Source organism: Stenella coeruleoalba (genome assembly GCF_951394435.1).
Source record: "Stenella coeruleoalba genome assembly, chromosome: 11".
Classification (NCBI taxonomy): domain Eukaryota; kingdom Metazoa; phylum Chordata; class Mammalia; order Artiodactyla; family Delphinidae; genus Stenella; species Stenella coeruleoalba.
Genome location: NC_137157.1, coordinates 8563289 through 8580196, shown reverse-complemented (window position 1 = coordinate 8580196; position 16908 = coordinate 8563289). Strand labels below are relative to the sequence as shown.

The following is a 16908-nucleotide window of genomic DNA, read 5'->3' as shown; positions in this document are numbered from 1 at the left end:
ATATAACCAGCTTCCTAATTGATGGACTGACTGTTTCCGATATTTTGCCATTACAAACATGTTGCAGTGAATATCCTTTACATGCATAATCTCCCACATGTGCAGTTATTTTCCTGTGATATGCTCCTAAAAGTGAAATAGCTGAGTCAAAGACTATGTACACTTTAATTTTGATAGAAAACTTTCAAATTGTCCTCTAGAGAGATTTTACTAGTTTATATTCTCACCAGCAACATATGTGAATCCCTTTTTCCCTGGCACCTTTGGCAGCACTGTGTTTTTACAGATTTTGTCTTTGACAGTTTGGTAAGTGAAAAGTGGTATCCCAGTATAGTTTTAATATGGTGTTCTCTTATAAGGAATGCAGTAGATCATCTTTTCATGTTTTAGATGTGATCTGTGAACTATGTGTTCATTTCCTTCACCTACTTTTCTATTGGATTGTTGGCCTTTTCCTTATTGATTTGGAGGAGCTCTTTATGTATTATGGAACCTAGCTCTTTGTCATATAAATTGCTAATATATTTTCCCCAGCAAATACTGATCTTGCTCCTGGTGGGTTTTATCATAATAATTATTTTAAAGTTTTTAAATATCTGTATTTTATATAGATACAGCAATCATTTGTTTATGAGATCTGAGTTTGTATCATAGTTAGAAAGTCTTTGTTCACTCTGTGATTATGAAAAGAAAAATTAGCCAGCTTCTTCAGTGCTTTAATGATTTCCTTCCTTCCTTCTTTCATTTATATTTAAACCTTTCCTTCATCTGGAGTTTATTTTCATGTAAGGTGTTGAGATATGGGTCTAATTCTCTAGAGAGTCATGGTGGTTCTTGAGTGTGTCTCAGAAATGTTGTGTATCTCATACCCCCTGTGTATCACCCATAGCCCCTCATCTGGTGCTTTATGCATAATAGATGCTTGATATGGAGGAGAAGGGGGAAGACACTGCTGCCAGAAGCAGCAGCAGCAGCCGATAGCTGGGTATTGTAAGGTGCTTTCATTCATCATATCTAATCAGCACAACCAGTCTTCAAGATAACTAGTATAACCCCCATTTTATAGATGCAGAAACTGACTTAGAAGCCAGGTAATTTGCCCAAGTTCCTACCATTAGTGTTTGAGAGATACATGTAATTTGATCTTGAAACTGTCAGACTTCAAAGATTATGTGTTTTCTCTTCACCTGGTGACCTTGGTAGAGGGCTCTGCTTGTAATTGACCGTGCTTGGATATGGGGTTGTGGGAGGTGGAATCAAAAGAACTTTGAAGATGTTGGAAACTGAGGGTCCTGAAACACACAAAAAAATACAGAAATACTGCATACATTCTTTGAGAATCTCTAGACTCAATTGATATATAGAAAGCGTAATTCTTAACTGCAGGAAAAAAAAGATCTTGATCCCTTGCTTAAGAGAAATTTAAGTGTTCTCTCAGAAAAACATGATATTTACACTTAGCTATTACTAAGAGTATTAAAAACATAGATTTGAAATTCCTTAGATTTGGGTGATGCTATTAAAGATTACAGTAGTAAATTACTCTCTAAAAATTTTCCTCAGATTACTTAAGTAGAAATTAGGTACAAAACTGTGCCTTGAATATCATCTTAAATGGAATTAGGCATCCTGTATCTGATTTTGAAGCATCAAGCACAGGTACATGTTGGCTTAGTTGTTCCCAAAAGGCTGTATGTAAATCGTATTTTAAATTTTGAGTCATTTTCCCACTGTTGTATAATTTTAATTGAAAAAATGGGTCATGTAAGTTCACGAGTTATTTTTACTCTGTAGTTGGTTACTTATTAAACATGCTTATCTTTCAGAAATGTACATATCCCTCAAGGTAACTCAGTTATTATCATTCAACTTGCTAGGTTTAAATGATAACCGGCACACAAGAACATGACTTTCCATTTTTACTATTCTGAAAATAGAGCACAAATTAAGAGCATTGAGAAGTAGGGTACGACTGTCACCTGTGGAATCCTGAATTCAGAGTTGATTTCCTTCTCTGCTAATTTTTCGATACCAAGATAAGTGTCACAAATAGCACCCTTTCTCAGAGGATTTCCAGAATTAGAATAACAGGCACAGACTTAATAAAGTGATAGTGATGCTTTATAATCAGGAAGCTTACACACTGCCTGTCTCACTCACTGTTTGCAGTATACTGTGTGATCTCTGAGGAAAGGCCAAATCTCTTCCATTTTAATTTCTGAATAAAATGTTTGGCTTTCTCTTAAGGCACAGATCTAGAAAGATGTGCAAAAATCACTTTCCCTGGAGGCCTGCAATATGATAAGACCCCTCCCACCTTGGTCAGAGGAGAGCCAAATGGATTATTGTTTGAATTCCCTTCTTTTCTCCCCCCCTTAGATCTGAGTAATGCTTTTAAAGATTTTCATGCATGCTGTTTAGCCCTGTTTCTTATGTGTGCAAGTGGCTTGCACACATAGCCCCGAGAAAGTGGCTTGGTCAGTGAGAGAGGGTTCAGAGCCTGAAGATAATGGCTCCCAGTTGAGGGCACACACTTCCCAACTCCCTTCTCCTGTGTAGGTGGGCAACAGACCTTCCACAATCTCTCCAAACTTTCCAGACCGTTCCATTGGGAGTGCACACACAAGGGTCCGAACCTCAGACCAAGGCTTCTGGCTCAGCTTCTTCAGAGATGAGGCCCTGCTGGGGATAGACATGTGGAAGCACTTCAGGCATTTTGATATCCTGGCCACTGAGTCCTCCTGGATACATGTGGACACCGCATACTCTCATGTCACATTTTAATTGCTTTAAAATTGCCTTTTAATGGAGTTTCCACTTACTGTGATTTTGATTGAATTGCTAACAATCTTACTGATTTCAAAGATCAGTTATTATACTTTATTCTCTTAATATATAGTGATTGTGTTTGACCGTGCATGGAAGCAGGCAGAGAAGGCTGGAAAAGCAGTATAACAACAAAAGCACGTGAATGTTTGTGAAAGCAGCCCCACTATCTACTGTTAATAAGTTGTCAGTTCTTCCCCTAAATAACGTGTGCCTCACACTGTGGGTTCTGATTGATAAGCTTATTTTCTTTTCTGCTGAGGAACTGTGTTTCATCACTATTTTATAGTGGTTTCCGGAACCCTGGCTTGGACTCCTATACCTTGTTTCTTTTCGCTTTCTTTGCTGTTGAATCCTAAGGGTAGAGTGTTTCTCTGGCTTTTGTGTGTTTGTCTGGCCCTTAAGGTTTAAACATAGTTTTTAGTGGTTCCAGGATATAAATATTAGAGTATGTGGTATAGCCCTCATCCTGATGCTGCTCCTTAGCCTGTTCGGGTACTTGTAAAACTACTCCTAATTTCAGGCTGTCTTTAGGAACCTAGCATGTTAATTGTAGCGTGTGGGAAAGTACATTCAGGAGTAAAATGTGAGATGGTGTTAACAAAGATTTATTCACCAAATCTTAGCTCTTTAAAACCTAAGGGGTCCTCTGAGCTTGAAGAACCTTAGTTTGAGGCAAGCAAAACCAAAAGAATGGTTGAAAAATTAGCAGATTTGATCCAGTTATAATATGAACACACCATATAGGTGTTACCAACTGAATGGAAACATCAGGAGAAAATCCCAGTGAACATGCTGGTAGTTTATAGCAATCCAGAGTGTTAAAGCAATGAAATATAAAGGTCTAAAAGTTCAGACATTTGCCTTATTAAGCTTTCTTTTACAGGAGGCTTCATTGCACTTAAAAATGAAACTTTACACTCATAGGAACATTATCCGTGCAGAAGCTCCAATTTAAAGATTTGCCATCTTAGGGAACAGTGTGCACAACCTGGGTGAAATTTTTTTTTTTATTTAGTTTATTTATTTATTTTTTGGCTGCATTGGGTCTTCATTGCTGCACGGGCTTTCTCTAGTTGTGGCGAGCAGGGGCTACTCTTCGTTGCGGTGCGCATGCTTCTCATTGCGGTGGCTTCTCTTGTTGCGGAGCACGGGCTCTAGGCACGTGGTTTTCAGTGGTTGTGGCTCGCGGGCTCTAGAGCGCAGGCTCAGTAGTTGTGGCGCACGGTTTAGTTGCTCCGTGGCATGTGGGATCTTCCCGGACCAGGGCTCGAACCCTTGTCCCCTGCATTGGCAGGCAGATTCTTAACCACTGCTTCACCAGGGAAGCCCCAACCTGCGTGAAATTTCAACTGATAAATCTCACTGGTACCAGTACACAGTCAGGGCTCTGCCAGGAAAACAGGCCATTCCAGGTATTCCATGTAGGAAAGAGTTTTTTCCTCTTTCTTTTATTTCAGCCCCTTATTGAGGTATAATTGACATATACTAAACTGCCTGTATTTGAAGTGTTCAGAATACACTGAATTTTGAACTGTGTATACACATGATAAGGAATGCATCCTTTATCCCCCCAAAGTCTCTTTTTGCCCATTTGTCAGTCCTCCTTTTCACCCCTTCCTGCCCCTTACCAGCCCCCAGGTAACCACTGGTCTGCTTTGTGCCCTCGTAGATCAGTTTGCATTTTCTCGAATTTAATACAGATGGAACACACAGTACTTCTCATCTGGCTTCTTTCATTCAACATAATTATTTTGAGTTTTCTCCATGTTACGTGTATCAGTAGTTCATTCCCCTTATTGCTACGAACTGTTTCATTGTATGCAATCCCACCATTGTTGATCCATTCACCTGTTGATGCACCGTTGAGTAGTTGACAGTTTTCAGCTCTTTCAAATAAAGCTGCTGTGAATAATTCATTTAGAAGTCTCTGTATCGGATGTATGCTTTCTTTTCCCTAGGGTAAATACCTAGGCAAGGAAAGGCTGGGTCATGTGGTAGGTGTCTGACTTTTTAAGAAAATGCCAAACTGGTTACCACGTAACATTCCCACCATGAGAGAGTTCCAGTTGCCAAGACTTGGTATGGTCCATTTAAAAAATTTTGGACATTCTAATAAGTATGCATGTGGTATCACCTCACTGTGGTTTTAATTTGTTTTTTCTTAATGACTGATGATGTTGAACATCTGTTTATGTGCTTATTTGCCACATCTGTGCATCTTTGGTGAAGTGTCTGTTCAAATCTTCTGCCCGTTTGAAAAATTGGGTTTTCATATTAATGAGTTTGGAGGGTTCTTTATATATCTGGACGCACATTCTTTATCATACAAGTGATTTGCAAATATTTTCTCCCGGTCTGCTGCTCTTTTTGTTCTCTTAACAGCATCTTTTGGCGAGCAGAAGTCCTTAATTTTGATGAATCAACTTTATCAGCTTTTTTTCTTTTGTGGATTGTGCTTTTGGTGTTGTAGCTAAGAAATAATTTGCCTAACCCAAGATCACAAAGATTTTCTTTTCTGTGTTTTCTTTTAGTTTTATATTCAGGTCTTCGATCCATTTTGAGTTAATTTTTGTATGTGGTGTAAGGTATGGGTTGAGGTTCTTTTTAAACATATGGCTATTCAGTTGCTACCCCACCATTTGTTGAAAACAGACTATCCTTTCTCTGCTGAATTGCCTTTGCACCTTTTTTGAAAATCAGTTGTCCATTTCTGTGTCAATCTATTTCTGGAATCTGTTCTATCCCATTGAACTTTTTGTCTATGCCGCTGCCAATACTGCGCTGTCTTGATTACTGTACCTTCATAATAAGTCTGGGTGTCAGGTTGTGTGAGTCCTCCAAATGTTCTTTTTAAACCTTGTTGGCTATTCTGGGTCCTGATGAATTTTAAAAAGAGCTGGTCAGTTTCTACAAAAAAAAAAGTCATGCTGGGATTTTGATAGGAATTGTGTCAAATCTGTACATTAATTTTGGGAGAATCCACATCTAAACAGTGTTGTCTTCCAATCCGTGAACACAGTATCTCTCTCCACTTATTTAGGTTTTAAAATTTTTCTCTCATCAGTATTTTATAGTTTTCAGTGTACAGGGATTGGACATTTTTTTTATCAGATTTATCCTTAAGTATTTTGTAAGTTTTGATGCTACTATAATAGGATTTTTTACAATTTCAATTTCTGATTGTTTGTTGCTAGTATATAGAAATAGAATTGATTTTGTATATTGATCTTATATCCTGCAACCTTGCTAAAGTCATTTATTAATTCTGGTAGCTTTTTCTTTTGTAGAACCCATTGTACTTTCCTAGAAGAAAAGGTTTTTTATAGGGAATTAAAGGCTCACACAACCATTAGGAAGTCTGGGTGGAGTGGGGTAATGCAGGGAGACCACTGTTATTGTTGATGAAAGTAGAGTGCTGGGTTCCCAGGGAAGCAGTGATCTCAGCGGCTGCCTGCAGCTCCAGTATGGCTCCAGTTCATCTGGAAGCTGCTGTAAAAGTGGAAAGTCCTGTCTGCCGCTGCCTACGTGTCTGCTTGCAACTATTTTTAGAGAATACTGACTTCTGCCTTCCAGACCAAGAGAGAGCCTCTCATTGGCTGTGTCCAACCTAGACCAGACAGAGAAAGGGATTCTGGGAAATGTTGTTCCAGCCCTTTCCCTGCAGTGCAGGGAAGACTGTAGGAGGCCGCAGTGGTAGGCCGACAGACAGTCTGGCACAGAGGACTTTGGGAGAGACACATGTGAGATCGTGCACACAGTCTTGGAGAAGTAACTTAGCAGTACTGTGAAAAATAGGGGTGTGAGGTAGCTGTAACTCAGAAAGATGTGATTGCTAAGAAGGCAAACTGGCTCTTTGACTGTTTTGGCAGTGAAATATTATCTGGGACAAAGAAGTGGCAGGTCTACTCTATTTGGTCCTGCTTTAACCGATAATTGGATGCGTGTAGACAAACTGGACATGTTTAGGGGATAATGACCCCAGTGGTGAGGGGGCAGAAAACCAGGTCACATGTGAAATGTTTGAAGAAACTGAGAAAGCGTCAGGGATGCATGATAGATGACTACAAATACGGATTTAGAAGACTTACCTTGTGCGGTCTGAAAAGGAAGGCTTAGGACCGGTGGGTGGGAACTATAAGGAGGTAATTTCCAAAGCAATATAGAGAACTTCCTACACAGCTGCACTAAGATTGAATAGAAGGTTTTGTTATAGATTGCTGGGCTGCATGGCAACAGTATATAAAGTATAAGAAGAGTCATTTCAAATTAGGTATTCCTCAGGCACCATTCTAACCCTGCAGGGTTTCGCAGGGAAAAACCTCCTGCATTGTCGGTTATAACTTTTGCCACATGGAATTTTTGAAAGTGAAAACAAGGTCTTTTAAATGCATTATCTTCCTTTATTTGATTTGAGTAATTCCAAATAAACCTATTCCTTGCATGTGCCTCATCTATGGAAAGTGGGGGAATTTGTGAGATGCTTAGAATCAGAGGTTATATATGCAAAAGTATTATTGCCATATTTAATTGATTCTGAAACGCAAATTCTTTTCATGTTTGACATACCTGAAACCTGCACGTACCCTGCAGCTGATGGTCCCCTTCAACTGTTGATGCCTTACATTTGCTGTCATCGTGGATTTTTTGCCTGCACACATTTGGTCCTAGCTATTCCTGATGTTATCGTTTCAATTGAATTTTATGCATATTTGGTATTACGCAAGTTGTTTAATTGACTTTTAATATATCTTTATGAAGATTACACTGCAATTTGGCACTGAAACACAGATGGGAATAGCAAGGCATAAGCTTGATGTTAATGAGGTTAATATTTATCCTTGGAGAAGTAACTACAATTCCATAATTTCCTAGAAAGAACAACCAAGTAAGTGCATTGTACCTGTGCTATTCAAAGTAAGGTCCAGGAACCAGCAGCTTGTTAGAAATGGAGAATTGTAGGTCCCAACCCACACCTACTAAATAAGAATCTGCATTTTAACAAGATTCCCATTAAAGTTTGAGAAGCATTGCTTTGCACAGCCTCGTGTAGAAAGGTAAGTCCTATGTAGGAGAGGTGTTAGTTTTCTTGCCGACACACAAAAGAATAGCCTATTGCATATTACACAATGCGATTGAAGGCAGGAGAAATTTCTGCATCCCTCTAAATTAATGAAAAATATACTTACCTTAATTTTTCTAGGTTTAATATTACTGTTTTCTTCCCATGAGCCACTCAGTGTTAGAATGATTTTGATGCCTCCGTGCTGTTTGGCCTTGTCTACTAATTTAATATCATGTGCAAATTACATTAGCATCCCATTAAATTCCCTCAGTCAGATCCTGCAAATGAAAAAATGTTAAGAACAAATCCAACACAGATCTTTGGAGTATCCTGCTTTGTAATTCCTCTGCTGAAATGGATTTATTCCAACATGCTCTCTTTCTGTGTGCATTTTTAATTAAAAACACTCTAAATGGATACTTCTGGCACTTTGCTTAACTCTTTTCATTGCACTCCTTTTGTTAATTTTCCTCACTCCAGATATGTGTGGTATCATTAATCCTTAATTGGTTATGAATGTTAATGCTTTTGTGTCTAGTTATTTTCTTACTATTTTATAAATTGCCGAGATTACCGTTTGTCTTTTAAGGAAATAAACGTCTATACAAGTCACATATATTACGTGTGCTTTGGAAAGCTTATATATATATCTGTGTTGGACAGAGTTCTTAGTGTCTGACAATAGAATTAATTCACTCTCACTGGTGCCAGGGGTTTATTAAATGGTGATGCTGTCTCACAGATCCTTGGGAATCACACCACGGAACTGGCGGCCCCACGGGAGCTTTTTCCTCTTACTGTACATTCAGGAAACCGCTGTTAGAGGTTTTGGCTCCAGGACCACATCATGTCTGCTCCCTGAGAAGAGGGGTGCCCTGTGCCCTGTCAGTTCCCTAGTAAAGTCATGCACGAGCGCAACTTATTGGCAGGACATAAGTCACATTTCAATCTCTAGTTGTAAGGGAGTCTGGGAAATAGGCCAGAAGGGGCTTGGAGTTGATATTGGCTGAATTGATGCACTTATCCACCACAAAGTCAAATAATAGCTTTTATTACTAGTACAGCACTAAAATTCTCAGTAGAAGGATGATGTTACGAATTGCATGGTAGAGGAGCATTTTAAATATCCTGTGGTATCATATTTATCACAAATCTAACGTACTGAAGACGCAAGGAACCTTGACTGATAAAACTGTAACAATTTGAATACATTAGAGTGAAGGGTAGATTCTAGAATATTTGACGGAATGCATTTCTGTGAATGTCAGGACTAAAATGTTTTCTAAAATTCTTTTTGACTCTTATGTGACTTTCATAAAGAGCTGTTAAAAGAATTGTTTAAAGTAGAAGTCCTTAAAAAATTTTAAACAGATAACTAAAAGATGAGTCAATGTTTGAGGCTCTTTTTTTTAAATTAATATCTTTATTGAGATAATTGTAAATTCACATGCAGTTGTAAGAAATAACACGTCGAGATTCCAGGTACCTTTTACCCAGATTCTGCCGATGGTTTCTTCTTGCAGAACTGTGGTACAGTATTACAGCCAAGATACTGACAGATATAACTCACCGATCTTATTTAGATTTCCCCAGTTTTACTTGTGCTTATTTGTGTATGTGTGTGTTTAGTTCTATAGTCTTGTCACATGTAGGTTCGTGTATCCACCACCACTAACAAGATACAGAAGATGCATCACCATAAGGACCACTAGTGTCACCCTTTTTTATAATCACCCTGCCTCACCCCACCTCAACCCCTCAATCCCTAACAACTACTTCATTCATTGACAGCATTCATGACAGCAACATTCATTTCAGAATGTTCTGTAAATAGAATCATACAGGATGTAACCTTTGGGATTGGCTTTTGGGACTCCCTTACAACAATTGGCTCACTTACCATAATTCCCTGGAGATTCATCCAAGTTGTTGATGTATTGATAGCTTGTTCTTTTACGGTATTGGTTTGCTTCTGGCATGTTTCACATGTTGGATGGATCTGTTGTATCCGTTCGGGTCTGTCTGCCTCAATTGTGTAGAGTTGGTTAGGAACTGGGACCAAAGGTGCCGCCACACTTACTGACCAGAGAGCATCAGGTGTTGTGGCCAGTTATCCCCACCTTCAAGAAAAGAAAGATGCTCTTTATATCTGGACACATTTTCCTGTTAAGATGAACCCTGTCTGTTTAGCTGAATTGAGGTTCTTAGTATCTTTACACTCCAGTCAGCATATTGGTGATTACTGCTTTCAAGTATGAAATTGTCAGTCCTACCTCTACTTGATGTTTGAGGCATGATGGGTTTGGGTTTGAGCAATTCAGGAATCATTGGTCATGATTCTAGTTTGTGGGAAGAAGTTGATCTCTTACCTAGATTATTACAAACTATGAATTCACATATCCAAGGTTCTGGTACTTTCAAAACACCAATGGCACTGTAACCTGTCTTCAGAGTACCCCAGAGTGCTGGTAAAGATGGAGCGCAGAGCAAGAGCAGAGGTTCCTCCCTTGAAGATGTTGTCTGAACTGTGAGGCGAGATGCAGCTGTTTAAAAATTTAAACTGAGGGACTTCCCTGGTGGTCCAGTGGTTAAGATTCCATGCTGCCAACGCAAGGGGCCCGGGTTTGATCCCTGGTGGGGGAACTAAGATCCTACATGCCTCAACTAAGCCAACGTGCCACAACTAGAGAAGCCTGCACCCCGCGACGAAGACCCAGCTCAGCCAAAATAAATAAATAAAAAATTTTAAAAATTATCACACACACAAAAATTTAAACTGAGAGCTCCAGGAGGACAACAGCACTGCATCTAGTTTGCTGCTGGATCTTGGCCTCTAGCACAGTGCTTGGCGTGAAGTGGGCACTGAGATAAAGAAGGAAGGAAGGACGGACGTAGAACAGAAGCTTTTAAGAAATGGAATGCCTAGTTCTTTTGATGTGAGCAAGGACTATTACAAGATAAGTACAGAAAACTCTGAAGGGTGTGTGTGGGGTTTTGCTGTGGGGGGTTGGGGAAGGGAGAGAGAAGAATATTCCTCCCCCCAAAAAATAAAGCCCCAAGTACACACCATGCACTGTCCCATCTCAGGACCCTTGTGTTTATTGTTCTCTCAGCCTGGTTGGTCACGCTTCTCCCAGATAATTTTCTGCATTTCGGTCTCTCACTGCCTGAGAGAGGCCTTCTGGGAGCATCTTGTGTAAAGTAGCTCACCATCTTCCCTGTCCCTTCCCTCTTGGTCACTCTCTAGCCCCTTTCCCAGCATTATTCTCTTCATGGCATTTGTAATGATTTCCTGGTGTTGTATATGTGTGTGTCTGTCTCTGTCTAGACTGTCAGCCTCTGAGGCCACTGTTACATGCCCAGTGCCTAGATTAAGACCTGGCACATAATAGTAACTCAGCGTATGTTTGTTAAGTGATTTAATTAGGTGCTTTGAGGCTTTTCTCTTGAACACGTGTCCCACGGAAGGGATAGAAAAGTGTCGCTTGCTCCGTAATCATGCATTTTGGTAACATTTAGTAGAGGGCCTAGTGTGTCCTGGTATTTGTGCTCAGTGCATATGATAAGAGAAAGGGCAACTCCCCTGCGTCCAGAGACTTCATTGGTAGCAAACGTAGACCTATTTGGCTTGCTGTTCTACAGTGTGATGGGTGCTCTGAGGGAGGCATGCCAGCCCCTGGGACAGAAGCAGGAGCTCTGGAAGTGTTGACCCGGAGGGGAGAAATGGGCCTTTTCATTGAAGGTGAGAATTAGAGGTATCGGAAGTGTTGGTTATGTGTGTGCACCCCAGTCCCAGGTTGCTTCCTTACTCAGTTATCAGGAGATGTGTCCCGGTTAGTTTGAAAAGTGCAGTCACTCTCACGAGAGCCCTGCTCCCTCTCTGACCTCATCTGCCGCTGTCTCCCTCACTCCCTCTGCTCCAGCCTCCTTGCCAAACACCCCCGTGTCATTCCTTCACACTTACTGTTCCCTCTGCCTGAAGTGCTCTCTCCCAGGTAGTCGCATCTCCCTCGCCTCGTGGGTCTCCATTCCTAGGCCACCTTATCAGAGAGGCCTTTTCTAACCCTTCTTCAGCTCACCCTGCCCCGTCCTCCTCGAGGCACTTGTTGCCACCTGAAATGTATATTTGATACGTGTACTTCGTCGTATCTTGGTTGATGCCTATCTACCCCACTGGAACGTAAGCCCGCCCGAGAGCTGGGGTTTGGTTTTGTTTCTGCTGATCTCCAGTGCTTAGGAAAGTGCCTAGCTCACAGATGTTTGTTAAAGAAATGGGTCAGTTCCTGGGCATCCTGGTAGAAGGGAAGTGAGACACAGAGGAGCCCCCAAACCAGCTCTTTCTCCCAGAGCCCTGGTCAAAGCAGCCATGCTATAGAAAAGTCATTTTACATGCTCTGGTGCTGCCAGTGACTGATAGCATCTGCCTTGGAACCCCTCGAGGGCCAGACAAGAGGCACGGCAGAGGTGGTGAGGTGTACAGAGGAGGGCGAGTTTCTTATGAATTGGAGTTGTCAGGGAAGGCTTTATTGAAGCAGACAGATATTGAGCTAAGGCTTGACAACGGGGTAAGATGTCATTGGGCAACAAAAAGGAGGAAGGTTTTTGTGTCAGGTCTGCACAGTGGATGAGGGAAGTGTAGAATTTGGAACTGTACTGTGAATGGCCCTGGATGTCAGCTCGAGGGAATTGTCATCTGGATATTACAGCTCTGGACATCCCCAGCATGGCCTCAGACCCTTGGAGGCTTTGGATGTGAGAAGCAGCAGGTTTTTAGGAATGTCAGCATCGTTATTCTTCAGTGTTCTGAACTTGCATGCAAAACAGGAGTCTTGCTCTGCCTCAGCTCAGGTGAATATTGGATAATCTCCCCTTTTATTCAGATATTGCCTTTCTCAAAAAAAACTCACTTGTGGGCTTCCCTGGTGGCGCAGTGGTTGAGAGTCCGCCTGCCGATGCAGGGGACATGGGTTCGTGCCCTGGTCTGGGAAGATCCCACATGCCGCGGAGCGGCTGGGCCCGTGAGCCATGGCCTCTGAGCCTGCGCGTCCGGAGCCTGTGCTCTGCAACGGGAGAGGCCACAACGGTGAGAGGCCCGCAAAAAAAAAACAAAACAAAATAAAACTCACTTGTACATACTTCTTGCAACTAATGGTTATTTATAAAAAAAGAAAAAAGAAGAAGAAAGAAGGAAACTGTTGATTTTCTTCACTTTGGACATTTTTTAAGAGTAGTTTTGGCTTTTTATCATTGTAGATTTATTCTCGATTACAGTGTTTACGCTTGTATCTGGTTGTGTATTTAGAGATGGGGGAAAGTATCAATGATTTCTCCTGCTTCTAGATCTAGAAGTATTTGAAGGTTAACTGAGACCCATCTAGTCCCTGCCATTTGTATTTGATTGTTGTATGGGAGGTTTGATTTTTGAAGTATAAATAGATATGTTTTAAAGTGTAGGCTTAGCACAGGAATTTAGAGTAGTTGTTCTCAACTCCAACTACATGTTAGAACCACTTGGGGGTGGGGGCTGTGGGGAAAAAACCCCATTGATTCCTATGTAATTGATCTGGAGTACTGCCTGGGCAGTGGTTTTACTGATGTTTGTTTTTTGGTGTTTTGTTTTGGGAAACAACCTTGAACTTACTGAAAAGTTACAACTATGATTTTGGGGAAAAAAACACAACACTTTTTTCCCTTAATAATTAAAAAAAAATTGCTGACCCAATGTCCCATCACATGCATCCTTTCCCCAATAATTAGAATACTAGTGTATTTCTAAAAAACACGAACAGTCTCCTATATATGCACAATAAAACCATCAAAAAAAAATTAACACTGATACATTACTACCATTTAATCTTTAGCTCCTTTTCAAGGTTTAACACTGGCCCCAGTAATGGCCTTTATAGCAAAAGGATCACACTTTGCAATTGGTGGTTGTATCTTTTTAGTCTCCTTCCATTTGGAACACTTCCCCAATCTTCCCTTAGTGTTCATTACCTTGAAACTTCTGAAGATTGCAAACCAGTAGTTTTCTAAAATGTCTCTCAATTTGGGGCTGTTTGATGTTTCCTCGTGATGATATTCAGGTTATACGTATCATAGGAGTGATGCTGTGTTCTCAGAGCATCCAATCAGGTGACTCATAATTTCAGTTTGTCCCATTATTGATATTCATATAGATTATTGATTAAGGTAGTGTCTGCCAGGCTTCTCCTCTGTATAATTACTATTTTCTCTTTTATAATCAGTAAGTATTTTTATGGTGTGATGCTTTAAAACTCTATTACATTCCTTGTCATTTTCAATGTATTCATTTACTTATTTCTATCTGTATAGACTGATGTTTTCCTGTTTTATGCAATGGCCTGTAATCTGTTACTATCATTACTTATTTTTATTGTCATATTGTCCCAGATGTAGCTTGTAGGAGCCCCTTCAAGCCTTTGTGACCATTTGACGTGTCCCATCATTTGTAGATTTCCTTGCTTCTTGGCAAATAGGCATTCCAGGCTCATTTTGTGTGTTCCATGTTCAAGCCCCCAAATTAGCTCTTTTTCCAAAGAACTCTGGTTCTCTTAGTAAAGAATGGTATTTAGAAGACATAATCTGGGTTCGAGGTGTGTTATACCTACAGTATTTGGACGTTGCTTGTTCCCAAGCCCTCTCAGTGATAGAGCTAGACAATAAGCGTGTGTGTTTGCATACATGAAGGAAATATACACATATGGGCACACAAAGTTACATCTACTTTTTTTGTTATGTCAGTCTGTATGTGTTAAAAATCATGAGTTCATGCCAATAACTAATTCTGATCCAACGTTACAGGGTTCATTTGAGATTTCTCCTTTTCCATTTGGTAACTCCTTTTTTCAGTAGTGAGAAACCTGATTGTCATCATCGTTAATATATTTACTTATTGGTCAATCCCCCATATGTAATGGATCTCCCATCACCACCACCATAGATGCCTTCCCTGCATGGATGCCCTCTTCACCCCTGTTAGGCTCTGATGCAGCATAGAGATGTTTTAAAGCTCCCCAAATGGTACTAACGTGCAGCCAAGATAGAGCCAACCGAATTAGAAGAAAAGTGAACCCCACACTTTCTGATTCATTATTAAGCAAATGGTAGGTTTTTAAGTCAGGCTTGGTTTGGGAAAATAAATTCTTCCTAAGGAAGTGAAATTTAAAGAGAAGACTCAATTCTACCAACACACGGAGTAAAAGATCAGGGTGAAAGCACAGCCTGTCTCCTGGAAAGCTTTGAAAAATATTTGTTTTGGAAATAAATCTGCTTGTAGTGAACATAAATTTCAGTCCCTTTCCCTGAATTACCTGTTTATAGGAAAAAATATTTGAAAAGCTTAGTTGTTTTTTAAAAAGGTGTCTCATTAAAGACTTACTGCTTTATCTTCTGTTTCCAATGTTTATCACTTGACATATTGAAATAGTAATGTATAAAACGGATCACACAATTCTAAAAAAAAAAAAAGACTGCTTTTTATTTTTCTACATTGCATTTAAAAAATAAACTTTTAGTTTTGCAACTTAATGCTTTTTAGAGCATTGAATATTTAAACAGGAGATATTCAGGCTGTGGTTGCTCTTTTTCTGTAGTCAGTTTTAGTTTAAAATATGGAAATCAAGTTACAGTAACTGGGTCATGAGGAACCCCATCTTCTTCCATTTGCAGCCAGAGGAAGCGAGAGGCCGTAGGAGCCAAATATAACAGGATCTGTGGCCAGCCTACCTTAGATGGTCAACATCTATCTTGCCAATTTTCGTAGGTCCATTTTCTTAAAGCAGTCCACGGCTGCAAGTGGATTTTCACCAAGAACTTCACACTTAGGCTGATGGCACACAATCTGACTCCAAAGAAATCCAGCCTTAAACCTAAGGAAATTACAATAAAATCTCTTCCTTGATTTTATTTTTGAAGTGTTCATGGAAGTTGCCTTGGCCTATGAATCGTGGACTTTAGGCTTTTGTATATTAACGCCCAGAGATACAGAAGGAGAAAGGGCAGTATTTGTGAATGTAGAAAGAGCCACTGAAAACTTGATATATAGGTAAAGCACTTATTTTTTGTTTGTTTATTAGTTCTTGTTTTCTATAAATAAAGCACTATTTACCTATTCATGAGAGTGTGCCTCAGTGTGGGTCCTCAGTTCCTTTTAGGTAGGTTGAGTGAGTTTCACTCCCCAAACTTGAGTCCTTCAAGGACCATCTTTGTGATCTTTGTCACGTCTGCAAACATTCAACATTTTTCTTTAATTTCTCTGACATTTAATTTAGCCTTTTTCTAGGTGATATCTGTGCAACCGTGGACTCGGTGTGTCGGATCACCTAAAATCACAAGTACTGCAGGCAGCATCTGCTCAGAGGTTGGAACTGGGGGCTGGATCCCTAACTCTCCTTCCAGCTCTGAAATTCAATAAGCATGGCGTCTGGAGTTTCCTGCCTTGTGGCTACACCACAAGGTTACACCAGTGGTTGTTTATGCATTTTTCCCAGTCAATACATAGAAGTTGACAGCCTTCTATATATATTAGAATATTAGACTATATGTAAGAATATAATATATAGTAGAATAAATATTACATTTTACAGTTATTTTTCAAATGTGAGGTATAAGTTACAGTTTCTTAGGATTCAGCATGTTTCTTCAACTAGATTTTTTTTATGTTTTATTTTAATTGAGGAGAGCAAAACCTGATGATCTTAATTGTCAAATCACCCAATAGGGAATACATGGGTTTGTAGGACCTTCAATACTGCCTTAAAAACACAAGTAGAAAACATGTAAAACATACAGTGTTAATAATGCAGAAGAAAAATATGGAATTTAGAACATAGGGTTTTATGTTCACCGCTCTGAAGCTGTCATGGGAAAACACCTAAGTTATGATAAATACCTGTGTACCAAAACTGAAGTCATGTTCTGCATTATTTGTGAGGAATATTGTCAGAAGCCAACTGGATGTTGTCATATATTCAAATCAGGTTCTTTGCTGAGTG

The 16908-nt window shown here is 39.9% G+C and overlaps 1 protein-coding gene across 9 annotated transcripts in view; it reads left to right on the top strand.

The window, feature by feature from the left end:
- Positions 1-16908, top strand: part of TNRC6B (trinucleotide repeat containing adaptor 6B) — a 250109-nt gene that overhangs the window by 159813 nt on the left and 73388 nt on the right. The gene's annotated exons all lie outside the window — the stretch shown is intronic.